This window comes from Microcaecilia unicolor, chromosome 2 (assembly GCF_901765095.1).
Source record: "Microcaecilia unicolor chromosome 2, aMicUni1.1, whole genome shotgun sequence".
NCBI lineage: Eukaryota > Metazoa > Chordata > Amphibia > Gymnophiona > Siphonopidae > Microcaecilia > Microcaecilia unicolor.
In genome coordinates this window covers 367,160,109-367,174,271 of record NC_044032.1, presented here as the reverse complement: position 1 = coordinate 367,174,271, position 14,163 = coordinate 367,160,109, and the positions used below count along the sequence as shown (strand labels likewise).

The window sequence follows — 14,163 nt, the reverse complement described above, 5'->3', positions numbered from 1 at the left end:
TGAACGTCCTTTAAGGGCGTTTATTTCAACGTTTATATCAGCGATTATTGCAGCTGCTCACTGGGGCACCAGTTCGTTACAGCTCGGAGCGAGAAGCAGGTAATTTTTACCTTTTGTAGCGGACAGGGGGTTCCCCGATTGGTCTCCACGTGGCTTATGGCGTCGGAGGGCGAGGGCGCGAAGAATCGCTCCCCGGACCGCAGGTGCGGGGATGCGGGGGGTTTCAAAGCCTGAATCGCCTTTTTTGGGCGTCAGTTTGGAGTCCGGTCAGTGTCCCGGTTCTTCCTCCGGTGCGGCAGTTTTTCTCCGAGGACAAGCAGGCTGCTTGTTCTCACTGATGGGTGACGTCCACGGCAGCCCCTCCAATCGGAACACTTTCTAGCAAAGTCCTTTGCTAGTCCTCGCGTGCCGATGCGCACCGCGCATGCGCGGCCGTCTTCCCGCCCGAGCTGGCTCGTGCCGGCCAGTCTTCTTTTGTCCGCGCTCGGTACGGTCGTGTTTCGCCGTTCGCGCCCCGAAAGTTGACCGCGCGTCGTTTTTGGACTTCGCTTTAAAAAAAAAAAAGTGTCGGAAGGAGACCTTTTCGGTCTGTTCCCCTTCCTGTATTTCTAGTTTTGCCCCGGTAAGTTTTCTTTCGTCGTCGGGGTAGGCCCTATTTAGGCCTCGGTTCGAAGTTTTCTTCTCCCTTTTTTTGTGGTGCCATTTTCGCCATTTCGAGTTTTGATCTCGCCGGCACGATTTTTCCGCCCATGACATTGAAGTCTTCCAGCGGCTTCAAGAAGTGCACCCAGTGCGCCCGGGTAATCTCGCTCACTGACAGGCACGCGTCGTGTCTTCAGTGTCTCGTGGCTGGGCACCGCCCGCAGGCCTGTAGTCTGTGTTCTCTTTTGCAAAAGCGGACTCAGGTAGCGAGATTGACCCAGTGGAACGTTTTGTTCTCGGGCTCTTCGTCGGCATCTGCACCGGGAGTATCGACTGCTTTGACGTCGTCGGCGCCCGGACCTTCATCCTTGCCCCCGATTGCATCGAGTGCATCGGGGCCGAGACATCGGAGGGCTGCGTCTGCGTCGGTGGTACCGAGACCTCCTCGTCTGCTGATGTCGTCGGACGGTGGTGCTTCGTCTGGAGTGCAGGTGAGGGCTGTCCATTCCCCTGCTGGTGGCGGTGAGCCTTCGGGTGGGTCTCCCCCTACCCTGAGGGCTCCTGCGGTACAGCCCCCCCCCCGAGACCGACCTCCTTCGGCCTCGGCCCCGAGGAAGCGACGGCTGGATTCTACGTCCTCCTCGTCGGTGCCGGGAAGCTCCGGTGACATACTTCGTCCCAAAAAGTCGAAGAAGCATCGTCACCGGTCCCCTTCCCGTGTCGGCACCGAGAGCTCTGGGTCGCCGAGGGAGTCAGCACCCAGTAGGCATCGGCACCGAGAGGACCGCTCGCCCTCTGTTCAAGAAGTGTGGGTGCGCTCCCCTTTGGACAGCCCGGAACAGCCTCCACGCCCGGAACAGATTCTGACATCGACACCTGCATCGGCTTCCATGTCTTTTTCCACAGCCGCTCTGCACTAGAGTCTCCGGGCCGTTCTCCCAGAGATCCTTGGAGAGCTGTTGTGCCCTACCCCTCCGGTACCGGGGGTGCTTGCGCCACCGGTACCGTCGAGCGAGGCGTCGGCTGGCCCATTGCCCGGGGTGAGGTCTTCGACATCGGTGCCGCTTGCGGTACCGACTGCGGTAGCCTCCCAGGAAGGCTCCCCGACTACGTCGGCGGAGGGAGCTTCGCCGGTGCGGGCGAGGGAGTCTACCTCTCGACGCTCCCACCGTGGTTCCACGGAGTCGAGCCGGGCACGGTTGCAGACACAGGTCCATGAACTTGTGTCTGACACCGATGGTGAGGCCTCGTGGGAAGAGGAAGAGGACATCAGATATTTCTCTGACGAGGAGTCTGAGGGACTTCCTTCTGATCCCACTCCCTCTCCTGAAAGGCAGCTTTCTCCTCCCGAGAGTCTGTCTTTCGCTTCCTTTGTCCGGGAGATGTCTACGGCCATCCCCTTCCCGGTGGTTGTGGAGGACGAGCCCAGGGCTGAAATGTTTGAGCTCCTGGACTATCCTTCTCCACCTAAGGAAGCGTCCACAGTACCCATGCATCATGTCCTAAAAAAGACATTGCTGGCGAACTGGACCAAGCCTCTAACTAATCCCCACATTCCCAAGAAGATCGAGTCCCAGTACTGGATCCATGGGGACCCAGAGCTGATGCGCACTCAGTTGCCTCACGACTCTGGAGTTGTGGATTTGGCCCTAAAGAAGGCCAAGAGTTCTAGGGAGCATGCTTCGGCGCCCCCGGGCAAGGACTCTAGAACCTTGGACTCCTTTGGGAGGAAGGCCTACCATTCTTCTATGCTCGTGGCCAAAATTCAGTCCTACCAGCTCTACACGAGCATACACATGCGGAACAATGTGCGGCAGTTGGCGGGCTTGGTGGACAAGCTCCCCCCTGAGCAAGCCAAGCCATTTCAGGAGGTGGTCAGGCAGCTGAAGGCGTGCAGAAAATTCCTGGCCAGAGGGGTGTATGACACCTTTGATGTTGCGTCCAGGGCCGCTGCTCAAGGTGTGGTGATGCGCAGACTCTCATGGCTGCGTGCCTCCGACCTGGAGAATAGAATCCAGCAGCGGATTGCGGACTCGCCTTGCCGTGCGGATAATATTTTTGGAGAGAAAGTCGAGCAGGTGGTAGAGCAGCTCCACCAGCGGGACACTGCTTTCGACAAGTTCTCCCGCCGGCAGCCTTCAGCCTCTACCTCTACAGGTAGAAGATTTTTTGGGGGAAGGAAGACTGTTCCCTACTCTTCTGGCAAGTGTAGGTACAATCCTCCTCCTCGACAGCCTGCGGCCCAGGCTAAGCCCCAGCGCGCTCGCTCTCGTCAGCAGCGTGCGACTCAGCAAGGCCCCTCGGCTCCCCAGCAAAAGCAAGGGACGAGCTTTTGACTAGCTCCAGCAGAGCATAGCCGACATCCAAGTGTCAGTGCCGGATGACCTGCCAGTCGGAGGGAGGTTGAAAGCTTTTCACCAAAGGTGGCCTCTCATAACCTCCGATCAGTGGGTTCTCCAAATAGTCCGGCAAGGATACACCCTCAATTTGGCCTCAAAACCTCCAAATTGTCCACCGGGAGCTCAGTCTTACAGCTTCCAACACAAGCAGGTACTTGCAGAAGAACTCTCCGCCCTTCTCAGCGCCAATGCGGTCGAGTCCGTGCCATCCGGGCAAGAAGGGCTGGGATTCTATTCCAGGTACTTCCTTGTGGAAAAGAAAACGGGGGATGCGTCCCATCCTAGACCTAAGGGCCCTGAACAAATATCTGGTCAAAGAAAAGTTCAGGATGCTTTCCCTTTGCACCCTTCTCCCCATGATTCAGGAAAACGATTGGCTATGCTCTCTGGACTTGAAGGACGCCTACACGCACATCCCGATACTGCCAGCTCACAGACAGTATCTGCGATTTCAGCTGGGCACACGTCACTTCCAGTACTGTGTGCTATCCTTTGGGCTCGCCTCTGCGCCCAGAGTGTTCACGAAGTGCTTGGCTGTAGTAGCAGCGGCCTGGGGGTACACGTGTTCCCATATCTCGATGATTGGCTGGTGAAGAACACATCCGAGGCAGGAGCCCTGCAGTCCATGCAGATGACTATTCGCCTCCTGCAGCTATTGGGGTTTGTGATAAATTATCCAAAGTCATATTTTCTCCCAGTGCAGAAACTCGAATTCATAGGAGCTCTGCTGGATTCCCGGACGGCTCGCGCCTATCTCCCAGAGACGAGAGCCAACAACTTGTTGTCCCTCGTCTCGCGGGTGCGAGCGTCCCAGCAGATCACAGTTCGGCAGATGTTGAGATTGCTGGGCCACATGGCCTCCACAGTTCATGTGACTCCCATGGCCCGCCTTCACATGAGATCTGCCCAATGGACCCTAGCTTCCCAGTGGTTTCAGGCTGCTGGGGATCTAGAAGACGTGATCCACCTGTCCACGAGTTTTCTCAAATCCCTGTATTGGTGGACGATTTGGTCCAATTTGACTCTGGGACGTCCTTTCCAAATTCCTCAGCCACAAAAAGTGCTGACTACGGATGCGTCTCTCCTGGGGTGGGGAGCTCATGTCGATGGGCTTCACACCCAAGGAAGCTGGTCCCTCCAGGAACGCGATCTGCAGATCAATCTCCTGGAGTTACGAGCGGTCTGGAACGCTCTGAAGGCTTTCAGAGATCGGCTGTCCCACCAAATTATCCAAATTCAGACAGACAACCAGGTTGCCGTGTATTACATCAACAAGCAGGGGGGCACCGGATCTCGCCCCCTGTGTCAGGAAGCCGTCAGCATGTGGCTCTGGGCTCGCCGTCATGGCATGGTGCTCCAAGCCACATATCTGGCAGGCGTAAACAACAGTCTGGCCGACAGGTTGAGCAGGATTATGCAACCTCACGAGTGGTCGCTCAATTCCCGTGTTGTGCGACAGATCTTCCAGGTGTGGGGCACCCCCTTGGTAGACCTCTTCGCATCTCGAGCCAACCACAAAGACCCTCAGTTCTGTTCCAGGCTTCAGGCCCACGGCAGACTGGCATCGGATGCCTTCCTCCTGGACTGGGGGGAGGGTCTGCTGTATGCTTATCCTCCCATTCCTCTGGTGGGGAAGACTTTGTTGAAACTCAAGCAAGACCGAGGCACCATGATTCTGATTGCTCCTTTTTGGCCGCGTCAGATCTGGTTCCCTCTTCTTCTGGAGTTGTCCTCCGAAGAACCGTGGAGATTGGAGTGTTTTCCGACCCTCATCACACAGGACGAAGGGGTGCTTCTGCATCCCAACCTCCGGTCCCTGGCTCTCACGGCCTGGATGTTGAGAGCGTAGACTTTGCCTCTTTGGGTCTGTCAGAGGGTGTCTCCCGCATCTTGCTTCCAGGAAAGATTCCACTAAGAGGAGTTACTTCTTTCTTTGGAGGAGGTTTGCCGTCTGGTGTGACAGCAAGGCCCTAGATCCTCGCTCTTGTCCTACACAGACCCTGCTTGAATACCTTCTGCACTTGTCTGAGTCTGGTCTCAAGACCAACTCTGTAAGGGTTCACCTTAGTGCAATCAGTGCATACCATTACCGTGTGGAAGGTAAGCCGATCTCAGGACAGCCTTTAGTTGTTCGCTTCATGAGAGGTTTGCTTTTGTCAAAGCCCCCTGTCAAACCCCCTACAGTGTCATGGGATCTCAATGTCGTTCTCACCCAGCTGATGAAACCTCCTTTTGAGCCACTGAACTCCTGCCATCTGAAGTACTTGACCTGGAAGGTCATTTTCTTGGTGGCAGTTACTTCAGCTCGTAGAGTCAGTGAGCTTCAGGCCCTGGTAGCCCAGGCCCCTTACACCAAATTTCATCACAACAGAGTAGTCCTCCGCACTCACCCTAAGTTCTTGCTAAAGGCTGTGTCGGAGTTCCATCTGAACCAGTCAATTGTCTTGCCAACATTCTTTCCCCGTCCTCATTCCTGCCCTGCTGAACGTCAGCTGCACACATTGGACTGCAAGAGAGCATTGGCCTTCTATCTGGAGCGGACACAGCCCAACAGACAGTCCGCCCAATGGTTTGTTTCTTTTGATCCCAACAGGAGGGGAGTGGCTGTGGGGAAACGCACCATATCCAATTGGCTAGCAGATTGCATTTCCTTCACTTACGCCCAGGCTGGGCTGGCTCTTGAGGGTCATGTCACGGCTCATAATGTTAGAGCCATGGCGGCGTCGGTAGCCCACTTGAAGTCAGCCACTATTGAAGAGATTTGCAAAGCTGCGACGTGGTCATCTGTCCACACATTCACATCTCATTACTGCCTGCAGCAGGATAACCGACGCGACAGTCGGTTCGGGCAGTCAGTGCTTCAGAATCTGTTTGGGGTTTAGAATCCAACTCCACCCCCCTAGGCCCGTGTTTGTTCTGTTCCAGGCTGCACTCTGTTAGTTGGTAAATTTTTTAGGTCAATCTCAGTTATGTCCTCGCCGTTGCGAGGCCCAATTGACCATGGTTGTTGTTTTGAGTGAGCCTGGGGGCTAGGGATACCCCATCAGTGAGAACAAGCAGCCTGCTTGTCCTCGGAGAAAGCGAATGCTACATACCTGTAGAAGGTATTCTCCGAGGACAGCAGGCTGATTGTTCTCACAAACCCGCCCGCCTCCCCTTTGGAGTTGTGTCTTCCCTTCTCTTTGTCTTGCTACATATGAGACTGGCCGGCACGAGCCGGTTCGGGCGGGAAGACGGTGCGCATTGGCGCGTGAGGACTAGCAAAGGACTTTGCTAGAAAGTGTTCCGATTGGAGGGGCTGCCGTGGACGTCACCCATCAGTGAGAACAATCAGCCTGCTGTCCTCGGAGAATACCTTCTACAGGTATGTAGCATTCGCTTTCCTGCCATAAGCGCCCATCCCCCGCTGCTCCCCCCTCCCCCCCCCCCCCCATTTTGACCGGCCACTCTGCTCGGGCGGCTTCTTCTTGGGCCGCCCTCAAGGTGGGAGACATTAATGCTATGGTCGCCCTTGATTCGGGCGACGGCAAGAAAGCGGCAAAGTTAAGCGCCGTTCTTCCCGCGTGGCTCCTTCTCAGAGTTTCGCGCCGGACACCATTTTGGATGCGCAGCATGTTTTTCCCCCGCTCTTGCGAGCGCCGGTTGAGGGTGCGTCTAGGGCCGTGGCCAGGCTGCAGAAGTGCACAGTTTGGGGGGTTTCTCCCCTGAGTTAATTTTGCTGCTGCATCAGGCTTTTCTTATGCAAAACGCTGCCCCTGCTCCCCTGTCTGATATAAAGGGGTTGAGACCTCCGGAAGTAAATGCCCTCGGGTGGATTTCCAGGCCCTAGAGGACTCTGTCTCCTCTGATGTAGGTGAGGGCAGCGTATCTGAGTTCTCCCAACGGTTGTTTGGGGATTCCTTGGAGGAGACGGATTCCTGCTCGGATGGAGCGGATGACCCCTCTGCAGCGCGGATCTTTCGCTCAGAGGATTTGCCCAACCTGTTAGTGCAGGCCATGAGCATTTTGAAGATTTCCTCTCTGGAGGACGTCTCTCCCTCAGCCTCTGCTGGCTCTGCCATTATGCTGGGGACGAGGCGCCCGCCTAGAACCTTCCACGTGCATGAAGCCATGCACACCTTGATTTCGGCTCAATGGGATTTCCCAGATGCGAGCCTTAAAGTGGCTAGGGCTACGTCCCACCTCTATCCTCTGCCTGAAGGTGAACGGGAGGCCTTTCTTTGGCCTACCGTGGATTCTTTAATCACTGCGGTGACTAAGAAAACGGCGTTGCCGGTGGAAGGTGGCACAGCCCTAAAGAACGCCCAAGACAGAAGATTGGAGGCGGCTTTAAAGTCGTCCTTCGAGGCAGCTGCTTTAAGTTTGCAGGCCTCAGTTTGCGGCTCCTATGTTGCCAGGGCGTGCCTGACGATTGTGCAGCGGGCTTCCCCCTCGGATCCTTCCTTGGGGGCTGATTGGCCGGCCCTGGAATCGGGCTTGGCCTACTTGGCAGACTTGCTGTATGATGTCTTGAGAGCCTCGGCTAATGGTATGGCTCAGACAGTCTCTGCACGGCGCTGGCTTTGGCTGAAGCATTGGTCTGCTGACCACGCCTCTAAGTCTCGCCTGGCTAAGTTGCCTTTTAAAGGCAAGCTGCTCTTTGGGGTCGAGCTGGACAAGATTGTGACCGATCTCGGCACGTCTAAGGGCAAGAGGTTACCGGAGGTCAGGGCTCGGGCCAGTGGTGCCCACCCCGGTTCCTCCAAAGGACGGTTTCAGGAAGCCTGTCGGTATCGCCCGGACAAGTCGGGCTCCTCTGCCCCCTCTTCCTTCAAAAGGAACTTCTCCCCCAAGCAGCATTCCTTTCGCAGAGACCGCTGTCCTGGAGGTGCGTCCTCCATTCCTCCCCAGGGTCTCGTACTCTGGGCCATGGACCAGGGTAACTTCAGACGCTTGGGTGCTGGAAGTCATCAGAGACGGCTACAAGCTAGAGTTCTGCCGACCCTTAAGAGACGGGTTTGTGCACTCTCCCTGCAAGTCTCCGGTCAAAGCTGTGGCAGTGCAGCAGACTTGACAATCTGATCCGCCTGGGTGCGGTCGTTCCGGTGCCAGAAGATCAGCTTGGCAAGGGACGTTACTCCATTTACTTTGTGGTACCAAAGAAAGGCGGTTCTGTACGGCCTATCCTCGACCTCAAAGGGGTCAATCGGGCCTTGAAAGTTCGACACTTCCGAGTGGAGACTCTCCGCTCTGTTATAGCGGCAGTGAAGGCAGGGGAGTTCCTGGCATCCTTGGACATCAAGGAAGCTTACTTGCATATTCCCATCTGGCCGCCTCCTCAACGCTTTCTGCGTTTTGCAGTCCTGGGCCGACACTTCCAGTTCAGAGCCCTCCCGTTCGGGTTGGCTACTGCTCCGCGGACCTTCTCCAAAGTAATGGTGGTCATCGCGGCCTTCCTACGCAAGGAAGGAGTACAAGTCCATCCTTATCTGGACGACTGGTTGATCCGAGCCCCCTCTTATGCAGAGTGCGGCAGAGCTTCAGACCGGGTGATTGCTCTTTTGAGCTCCCTGGGGTGGATCATCAACTGGGAGAAAAGCCAGCTGCGCCCGACTTAGTCCCTGGAGTATCTGGGAGTTCGTTTCGACACCCAAGTGGGCAGAGTGTTCCTGCCAGATAATCGGATTGTCAAGCTTCAGGCTCAGGTGGACCAGTTCCTAGTAGCCTCTCCTCTTCGAGCTTGGGACTATGTGCAGCTGTTGGGCTCTATGACGGCCACGATGGAAGTAGTGCCCTGGACCAGGGCCTGTATGAGACCTCTACAGCACTCTCTGCTGCAGCGATGGACTCCAGTGTCGGAGGATTACGCTGTGCGCCTTCTCTTGGATCCAGCGGTGCGCTAGGCGCTGAGCTGGTGGCTGGGTGCTTCCCTGGCCTCACAGCCAGATGTGGTGCGCTTTCTCAAGGGAGTTAATCACCTACGCCCTCCTCTGCACTCTGTGGTGCCTACGTGGAATCTCAATCTAGTGCTAAGAGCCTTGCAGAAGCCGCCTTTTGAATCCTTGTCGAGGGCATCTCTGAAAGACCTGACGTTGAAAGCAGTCTTTTTGGTGGCTCTCACTTCAGCCAGACGAGTTTCCGAGCTCCAGGCGCTATCATGTCGAGAGCCCTTCCTGCAGTTCACTGAGCAGGAGTGTCTATTCGCATGGTGCCTTCCATCCTGCCCAAGATTGTTTCTCGTTTCTATGTGAATCAGCAGCTCTGTCTACCCTCCTTTCGTAGGGAGGACTACCCAGAGGAGTACTCTGCTCTCAAATATCTAGATGTGAGACGAGTCATCATCAGATACTTGGAAGTGACCAATGCTTTCCTGAAGTCGGATCATCTGTTTGTGCTGTTCGCAGGTCCTCGTAAGGGTCTGCAGGCATCCAAGCCTACAGTGGCACGATGGGTCAAGGAAGCTATTGCAGCGGCTTATGTGGCCGCGGGGAAGGTGCCGCCTATCCAGCTGAAGGCTCACTCCACTAGAGCACAGGCGGCCTCGATGGCAGAGGCCGGGTCCATCTCCTTGGAGGAGATTTGTAAGGCAGCAACTTGGGCATCGGCTCATACCTTCTCCAGTCATTACCGCTAGACTGGCTGCTCGGGCGGAGGCCCGGTTTGGAGCTTCAGTGTTGCGGTCAGGGATTTCTATGTCCTGCCCTGGGTGAGTACTGCTTCGGTACATCCCACCAGTCTATGGATTGATCAGCATGATGATATGGAAGGTAAAATTATGTATCATACCTGATAATTTTCTTTCCATTAATCATAGCTGATCAATCCATAGCCCCTCCCAGATATCTGTACTATTTATATTCTGGTTGCATTTCAGGTTCAAGTTTAGTCTTCAGTTCCTGTTCAGGAGGTCTTCGTGTTCAAGTTTTTTCGATTGAATTCTTCTGGAGTTGAGACGATTTTGTGTTACAGTGAGCTGCTGCATTCCTCTCCCCTCCGTTTTACGGGGCTGGATTGAGACCTAAATTCTGCCGGCGCTCCCTCCCGCTTCGTGCGGCAGTAGGGCAGCCTTATATCCCTCCCGCTTCGGCGGTGTTAGGGTCAGCCAGCTCTTCCCGCGGTTGCGGTCGCAGGATAAGCCAGATCCCCCCGCATCGGCGGGTGTGGTGTCCCTCCCCCGCTCCGCGGGGATGAGCTGGGTTGATTCCCCTCCCCTGTTTCGGCGGTGGTGAGCTGGGCAGAGTGTCCCTTTGTGGATGTAATTCTCTAAGTGCTGAGTCCTGCGGATGGAGCTTTGATATCGACATACTGAGGAGTTTCCGGCAGCACATGACCACATATAGGGAGGCAAAAGGATTGCTCTCTATCTCCACCTGCTGGTAGATGGACACAACCCACCAGTCTATGGATTGATCAGCTATGATTAATGGAAAGAAAATTATCAGGTATAATACATAATTTTACCTTTGATGACATTAGAGTATTGCAGTCGGCATGAATAGCAGGCGTTTAAATCTGATGAGAGACAAATAAGTTTTAAATAAGCTACTTTTACTTTCAATGCTTGGTGAATTCTAATATAAATGTATGTATTTTCACCTAGGGGGGTTGTCCTTGAAAAAGCCGCTTGTCGGCAAAACATGTGACATGTCGGATTGAAGAACCCTCCATAGTCAACACTATTCACTAAAAGCTAAGTGGCTTACCACAATATAAAGATTTGAGATAGTTGACTCTCATTATTGAGTATTAAGATTAAGAAGACTAAGAATTAAGAATTAATCATTAGGGACTGGGTGACTAGCTTGGGATGGTCAAATGCAGAATTGAAGTCTATTGACCGCTTCATCCCCATGCTGAGGTCCTTTAAATCTTTAAAATCATACTTTGAATTACCTATACACAAGCTTGAATTGTTTATTGGTAAAATTAAATCATGCATAAGTACAGCCTTATTTATTACTGACTATGCATTTAAGAAAGAAACATTTAAAACTTTACTATCAACTTGTTGCTACTTAGAATAAATAGAGACGGATATAAAATCCTCTGTCAATCAAAATTACGATGATGTCTATTTACCCGATTCCTAGCTGGAATGGCACCATAGTGTCCCTGCTCATATATAACCAGAATAAGACACATTGCTCTACTTTAATTTCTAATAATATGAAACTCTTACGTCCTGGTCCACAAATATCATGTGTCTACCCCAAGTCCGCCCTTAGGAACTCCTTAGTTGTACTCCTTCGTTGCAGCACTTCCTTCAGTATCAGGTTCCTGCACATGTAGCCATGCACCCCAGTGATATCACCAGGAGCAGAGCAAGCTGTGGTCCACGTAGGGGGTCCAAGTTGGTATTGTGAAAAGCCCCAGTGGTTTGGGTTGGCTCTAAACAGCACAGATGTACAGGTACAGATTTTTTTTTCTGTCTTTCTTTTTTGAGGAACACTTCAAGTGAACTATTCAAGTGTGCAGTATCCAGAAAACAGCTGTCCCCATAAAGCCTGTTGTGGTCTTTATGTTTGTAAGTCAGCTGCCAGAAAAATTGGGATACGCTGTAATGATTTTAATAGTGCAATTTTTTTCAAATGGCCTTATTTGTGCATCTTTGGCACCTTCTTTGCTTTTCAAGTAGAATTGTAAGCACTATAGGAATGATTCAGACTTTCTGAGAGCACAGCAACTTCCATATATGTAGTCCATTAAAGGTTGGAGAGTGGCAGTGGAGGAACAGTAGAACATCATTCTAACATTTAATTTATAGAGAATGACCTCTATTCGATAAGGGTGGTGCCCTTTTCATTAGGATTAAAGTTGATAATGTAGAAAGTACATAAATTTTGAGAAAATAAAATTCATTGTACCACACAGGATCCAGTAAGATTGGTCTTTTTATTAGAGCTGCATAATATATCTTATTGGGATAAGAAGGGAAGACTAGGAGAGAGGTCGCTCTCCTTCCAAGTCTCCCCTGATTACATTTATACCCTTAAACATACCCTTAAACACATATGAGGTAATTGATTCATCTACATAGAATTCCATAGCATCAGAAAGACATACTTTTTTAGAAGGCTGAACTTAATCTAAGCAAATATGAAGTATAAGAGCATAGTACATTGTAAAAACCTGTTACATAGCATTTCTCAACTACTATTGATAATAGACTAACATTTATAACTGGTTCTCTTTAGTTAAACATGTATAATTTACTTTTCCAAAAGAAGATAGCTATCACAAATTCAGACCTTCTGTAACCTCTCTTATCTGAAGGCTTTTCTTTGTCAATATAAATAAGAAGGTCTGTAGTAAACATTTCTATTTGTACCTACTGGCCTTCTGAGGTGAGCTAAGCCAGCATTTGTCAATAACTCACTTAAGACAATTTTTTGCATTTATTTTTTGTTAACTCTATCTTTCCTAGTTCTACAATAACCATTCAAAATCTATGCATATGCTTTCGCTGAAATTTTGGTTTTGCCAAAATTTGATGATAAATCTAATTTTAAATAAACATATTTCTTAAACAGAGCTTGACAAACCCCAGGCACCAACCAGGTCGCCATGGCAGCTACAAATTTCCATCTGGCACTTGAGATTTTTGTGCCCTGGTTTGAGGTTGCTGCCAGAACAAGATTATCATCCTTCCCACACTGTACAGCTCTATTTGAGTCTGAGCTGTGCAATATATTTCTGCCAATAGACATAGTAACATAGTAGATGACGGCAGAGAAAGACCTGTACGGTCCATCCAGTCTGCCCAACAAGATAAACTCAAATGTGCTACTTCATGTGTATACCTGACCTTGATTTGCATCTGCCATTTTCATGGCACAGACCGTAGAAGTCTGCCCATCATTAGCCCCACCTCCCAACCACTTGCCCCGCCTCCCACCACCGGCTCTGCCTCCCAATCTCCGCTAAGCTTCTGAGGATCCATTCCTTTTGAACAGGATTCCTTTATGTTTATTCCACGCATTTTTGAACTCCGTTACCTTTTTCATCTCCACCACCTCCCGTGGGAGGGCATTCCAAGTATCCACCACTCTATCTGAAAAAATAGTTCCTGACATTTTTCTTGAGTCTGCCCCCCTTCAATCTCATTTCATGTCCTCCTAGTTCTACCGCCTTCCCATCTACGGAAAAGGTTCATTTGCGAATTAATACCTTTCAGATATTTGAACGTCTGTATCATATCTCCCCTGTTTCGCCTTTCCTCCAGGGTATACATGTTCAGGTCAGCAAGTCTCTCCTCATATGTCTTGTAACGCAAATCCCATACCATTTTTGTAGCTTTTCTTTGCACCGTTTCAATTCTTTTTACATCCTTAGCAAGATATGGCCTCCAAAACTGAACACAGTACTTCAGGTGGGGCCTCACCAATGACTTATACAGGGGCATCAACACCTCCTTTCTTCTGCTGGTCACACCTCTCTCTATACAGCCTAGCAACCTTCTAGCTACGGCCACTGCCTTGTCACACTGTTTCGTCGCCTTCAGATCCTCAGATACTATCACCCCCAAGATCCCTCTGTCTGTACATATCAGACTCTCACCACCTAACATATACGTCTCCTGTGGATTTCTACTCCCTAAGTGCATCCCTTTGCATTTCTTCGCATTGAATTTTAATTGCCAAACCTTAGTCCATTCTTCTAGCTTCTGCAGATCCTTTTTCATGTTTTCCATTCCCTCCCGGGTGTCCACTCTGTTAATGTTCTGCTTGTGTGCATTATGGGCCTGATATACTAAGCTCTGTTTTCTTGGACATGGAATTGGAAAACAGTTTTAGTAAATTGGGTCCTAATGTAGACCACAGAAGAGACTGCCCTCTGCCGACCTCATCTTCAACTTCAGTGGAGATAACTGGGGTGAAGGTGATGGGGAGGATCTCAGCTGCTGGCTCCTAAATTCAAAGAAAGTTTGTCAAGGTCTGTTAGATGGGGATAGGGAACAATGGTTTGAGGTGCTGTGTGGCTGAGGAAATTGTTTAATGCCAGCAAGTAGCCCATTCCCATCAATTATTATATATGTTAGTCATTATTATTATTATTATTATTATTATTATTATTTCATGAGATGCTATGGCCTAAATGTGATATGGAGTTTAAGATACACATAAGAGTACACACTCACTTTGAA

At 51.3% G+C, this 14,163-nt stretch overlaps 1 protein-coding gene across 4 annotated transcripts in view; it reads left to right on the top strand.

Annotated features, from left to right (window-relative positions):
- The window catches only part of KCMF1 (potassium channel modulatory factor 1), a 199,128-nt gene that overhangs the window by 143,059 nt on the left and 41,906 nt on the right, over nucleotides 1-14,163 (top strand). The gene's annotated exons all lie outside the window — the stretch shown is intronic.